Raw genomic sequence first — 5,660 nt, 5'->3', positions numbered from 1 at the left:
TCTGCCTCTTCCCGGAGGAATATTTTGAAAACTGTTTATTCTTGTACATGAAAAACAGAAATCTAGGCTGGAAGGATCTTGGGTATTTGACAGCATTTTCTCTCTTTCTCTCATTCTCTCTCTTTCCTGCACTCTCCCCTTGCTGTCTTATATATGCCCTGTGCATGCTGCTGTCTGTTCGTGACAGTAATTTTTTTCAGCGACTGAATACACTTATTATCTTAGGTATAAAAAAAGTTGCATATTTTTCAGAGCCCGCGTTGAGGTTAGAAGAAAAAAAGAAGGTTAAATCGGGTACTGAGAATCTGCGGTGCATAGTATTAATACCTTATTTATTATTGCACAGCCATTAAGTGTTTTTATTCAGAAGTATTGAATAAGCAGAAAGTCATCTACATAGGACACGGCTAAAATGTCAGGCTGCAAATTATTTTGTTTACACAGCGAGCACTGAGGATTTTAGACCCGTTCCCTTGCGTGCTGTCATGCTCTAGGTTACAGGCGGTGAAGCCACATTCAAATCAAAGCCACGAATGGGATCAACTTGTTTTTTTTTTCACCCAAGCACAGTTCACCAGGAGTTATTTACATGCATTGGCTGCAGAACTGAACCCGTGGTGCTGTTCAGTGTTTCAGATGACCGCTTGCTTGTGCCTTGCAGCAGCCTGTAACTCCCCCCAGTGCTGCCTACCTCCTCCGGTTGTCATCTGAGAGAGCTTCCCATTGCCCACTCCAGGTGCACTGAGGGGCTGCTGCAGCTGTGAAGCGGGAGCACGTCTTTCCCTGCAAAGATTTTATTTTTATTTCAGGTCATGGATCTTTAACTGCAGAGGCCTGACTCTGTCCACAGGCTCCAGGTGGTGTTGCCAGGCTTTCTGGAGATCTCTGGGACAGTAACCACAATTTAGGGTTGCAGCAACGTGGAGGTTTCTCCCTCTGTGAGAAAAGATGGTGAAGCGGTTGCACTGGGTGCACTCTGCCACTAATGATCCTTCGCCGAAGCCCGTTTTGTTTTGCCGTGTTGAATGTGTCTGAACAAGATCTTGGAATAATTTTCTGTTCTCTGGCTGGGACAGCTTTCTTCCGTGCTGGCCTCTTGCTATGCATCAAATCTGGATGCCGTTCCCAAGCAGATCAGCCCTGAGATCTCGGCTCAAGCTGCCAACACAAAGATCAATTAGTCCCTGTCATGCGGGGTACTCTAAGGAGGAGACCAGTGCACTACAAACTGGTCTGGACCTGTAGAGCCATTTCGCATCTGTCACCAAGGAACTACCAAAGAGTAATGACCTTGTTGCTGGTATGCAACTGAGATGGATGTGAAGCGATGACCCAGATGTGTAAGACTCCATCCCATAATTAGTTCTCCAAACCAACCAGCTGCTGTGCCATTGCTTTTCAACTGGCTCTCACCCTGATTGCGTACCCACATGGTGCTGCTCGAATAATTTCGGAAAAATTTCTCAGAAGTGGAATACTAATCAGTGGCAACTGTACCTGTCCCCATCTGCACAACGCCAGCTGTAGGCAGGTGCCCAGGTCCCACGGCTTCTGCCATGAATGAAGATCCATCTCTTCTGCTCTTCATTGGTTAGAAGGGGAGGACAGGGTGAGCTCGGGGATTTGAGGTGCAGGAGGAGTTCGCAGGCATCTCCTCTAGCTTAGAGTTTTCCTCAGCGTAGAATTTTTTGGTACTGCCAACCTATTGTTGAAGGGACGTCATACCTCCAAAAGAACTAAAACCAAAGCATTTTCCCCTCTGAACCTTCTGACAGCATTGCAGGTTGCTGAAAGAAGGGTTGAGAAAATTAATCTTCGTCTGGGGAGGGCTTTTTCTCCTCGCTTGCTTTCTCCACAGAATCTTGTTTTCCACCTTCTTCATTGCTTGCCAGGAGCAGCAGTCACAAATCCAGTACTGAATGGGAGCAGGTAAGACCATGGAAGGAGAAAGCTGGGATTGAAGAAACGGAGCACCAGGATTTTGTTTGTTTGTTTGGTTGGTTTTTTTCTCCAGATAAACTCCCTTTTGTAAGACCTATGGGGCTAGAAGAAAAAAAAAGTCAATTGGTGTTGTGCTTTAGTAAAGTGCATCCTAAAAAATAGTACATTTAGAAGACCAAAAAAACTGCTAAACATGTTTACGCAACCTCAGACCTTCAGTAAGAATTCTACTATGTTTCCCAGCACTCGGCATCATAGCAACTGTGTTGCGGTGTATTGCTTTACAGTGCTACGGCGCGTTTATTTGTTTGTTTGTTTCTGAATGATCTCTAGGCATCTGAGGATACCTCAGTGGGTTAAGGCAAGCAAGATGCTGTAGTGCTACAGTGCTATTCTCGATGCTGCTTAGCTTTTAACCCTCATGCACGGAAAGCAAAAAAGCTGGCTGTTGTACATTAGCTACACGTAACTCCAAGAGCCGATACGAATGGAAATACTGGCTTCTTTAGCTGACTCGTGATGAAAAATATCATTCAAGGGACTCAGAAAAAATCTCTTCTGCTCTTGGACAGCATCCAGCTGAACGGAAAGTGTAAGGGGAAAAAAGCAAGCTGAATTCTGCATAATAGAATAAAACATAGCACTCTTTCCATCCTCTCTCTTCCTCCTTTTTTTTTTTTTTAAACACTGATAAACATTTTCCCCCTGTTTATCATCACATTGGTCCACAGTTTTGTGTAGTGCAGCGGCACGCAAGTCAAGGAAGCGCAGTCTAAAAAAGCAGCGTGCTTTAAAGCTGCGTGTTTTCCCAAATTCACCGTCATTGGGCCAGACAGCAGGTCTGCACCTTCTGCGGCTTTAATGAGGTTCAAGAGGACCAGCCAGACAGAGCAGTGTCCGTTCTCCACCTGAATCCTCTCTACATCATTTGCCACATCTGCATTTGAGAGAAGCCTGCATCCATGAGAGCTCTCCATCTTGAGATGTAAGAGTGTGGATGTTAATAAAAAAGAAGTGTTTGGTGTTTTCCTTTTATTTAAAAAAACGCTTCTGGCCAAGTTGCACTCAAGGTATTTGCCGTAGGGATGGTGCAGGGGGTTTGCGGTGAGTTGCTGGGTGATGTGAGAAGTTAAGACCCAGACTAAAAAGAAAATAATCAAATTTTCTGTACCAAATACCTTCAGCACATGTTTCCACATCTTCTCTAGTTACTAAATATGGTAATATTTAAAGAATTAAGAGCTGAATGTAGGAGCATATGAAATGTCAGGGTGTAGGAGGTTAAAGAAGTCTTTTGAAGTCCAGCTTCCCCAATAATTTTCCTCTTGCGAAAATTTGATTGCCTTTCGAATAACCCTGTTTAGGATGCATTTACTGATCGTTATCTCGCTGCCTTACATCCTGTAATGAAATCTTCCCTGCTGTCATTCTGAGCTCGGTCCTTCCGGAGCTGGCGGGCTCAGCCGTGGCCGTGGCTGGCGCGTTGGGGCGGCATCGCAGCTCCATCTCACCCCCTTTTCCTGACACCAGCCACTTCCCTTCCTCTCCTGCTTTTAAAGGACAGCCAAAGTGTTTCAAGTGTTGAAATCCCTGTCTCACGAAAATTGCTCTCGACTGGCTGATCTCCTTCGCCTTGCAACTCGTAATTAATTAGGAAAAGGTTAATTCTGCACCTTCCAGTACCTTCTGTCTGATATTATTCAGACCATGGTTATCTTTCCCTGTCTCCCTCTTTCCTCTGGTTCTCCTGTAAAAAAGGCTTTTCAGGATTAGTTGGTTTCTGATCTCGGTATTTTTGTCTGTTGCCTTGCACGTCTCTATTTAAAAGCATATTACCAGTGTCACTTCATGTGAAATCCATGTAATTATTCTTTCGGTTTGAAAGGTTTTTGCTTTTAAAGGGCAAGCGACACCTTTCTGCTGTCTTTCCAGGTGCATTAAAACACGTGGGAATTTCCAAATGCAGCGGGAGGAGAGGTTTCACCAGCAGCAGTGGGGAGTGTCTAGAAAAGCTAGCTGGTGTCCCTTGACCCTTGCTTTGTGGAGGATGACGGTCATCTGCAGAGGCTTTTCAGAGCCTAATTTTAAGAGCATTTTAAAGAAATCTCTCCTTTGGTTACAAAGAGACTACCCAGGTAAGGATGGATATCTCAAATCTATTGTGTGTGCCCTTCTAGGAAAATTCAAGGTAAGAAAGTAAAGTTTTAGAAAATGTCAAAACCTTTTTCAAAGCATTTCTTTATTTATGGATTCGGGGTTTTGTTTTCTCATCAAAAGTATTAACCAAATTCAGCACGGCTTCACCAGTCGACCGGGTCAGTCTTCATTGTCATCAAAGCTTATTTGGCATCCCCAAATTCTGCTGGGTATGTCCAGCAAAACCAGGGGCCACGGTGTGTTCTTCTTTTGCAGATCTTTGCCCCACACTAGTTTAATTTTTTGTGTCCCGGGAGCGCTGGGGAGATGTGTGTGGCACAGCCAGTAAGTGGTGCTCAGTTAGGGGCAAGCCACCAAAGCCTGGCTGACGGCCGGCACATCACCGCAGCTTGCTCTCAGGAAAGGTCTTCTGGTGTGGCGTATTTGCTCTTTGTGACAGCTGCTCAGCGAGCCGGCGCCTTTCTGCTGTTTCCTTCAGGGAATGACTACAAAAAGAGGTAGAGGGGCAGGGATAATCCATGTTTGAGACTCTTCTGATGGGATGGGAGATTTAGTACAGGATGGTATTAGTTTGGTGAAGGATAGTGTTGTGTGATGTTATTATTGCTGCTCCACCATGCTGTGATTAACATGTTTTGTCATTGGAGAACGTCATTATGCACAAGAAAAAAAAAATCACATCTAGAAACACTCCCTGAATAAGTACATAGAGCAGCCAGATGTACAGAGATGCTGAAGGGCAGGTCCTGCCAGCGAGAGGACCATAACTAGCACTGGTGGGGGCTTTACAGGTTCTAGTACCTCACAGGGAGGCAATGCTGTTTTCACTGATGTGGATGAATATTTGGGAAATGCTGTTAAGTTATTGTAGGGCACCTATGCAATAGGCAGTACACAAATACATCCTGCATCCATTGAACCGACCTGTAAAATTCTCACAATCTGGTGTGTAAAGCACAGACAGCTCCACCAACCTTCTAGTCCCTGGAGTTCTCATAAGGGTGAGATAAGGACATGGTCAAGAGGTTCTTTCAGTGTCTTTCTATTTTTGACAGGAGAGGGTTGGAAGTACTTCAGCTGTGCTGCTGAACTCCTGTTTTTGAGACCTCTTAGTATTTCTTAGTATTCTGTTTTTTGCTTACTTTATTCAAGTACTAATTATGGCAACATTAATATAGACCAATTTTAATACTGAACAAGCATGCATCAACGTTTGTGAAGACATACTGCCAAGTGACTTTACAGCCGTCCTTGATGGAGGACAGGGTGGAGGTGTCCAAGGAGAAGAACTGAGAGCATTGGGAAGGGCTTTAGGTAAACCCTTGCATCTGAAATTTGAACTAATTAGACAGGGAGAAGCAAGAGAACTGTTGGCAGGAGCAGCAGGAACAGAAGGGAGAAGTTTCTACTCTAGTGAATCCCTGGTTACAGGTGAGCAGAAGTCAGGAGAGAGATGGGGAAGACAAGGTCCCTGCGCTTGCTGTTACTGCTCAAAGGAGCAGTGGATCATTTGCCACAGCATCTATCGTCCCTGAAGTCCCCAGGCTGCCTTTCCCCAGTGT

Source organism: Vanellus vanellus (genome assembly GCF_965231255.1).
Source record: "Vanellus vanellus genome assembly, chromosome: 5".
Classification (NCBI taxonomy): Eukaryota; Metazoa; Chordata; class Aves; order Charadriiformes; family Charadriidae; genus Vanellus; species Vanellus vanellus.
Note: the sequence above shows the minus strand (reverse complement) of the source record.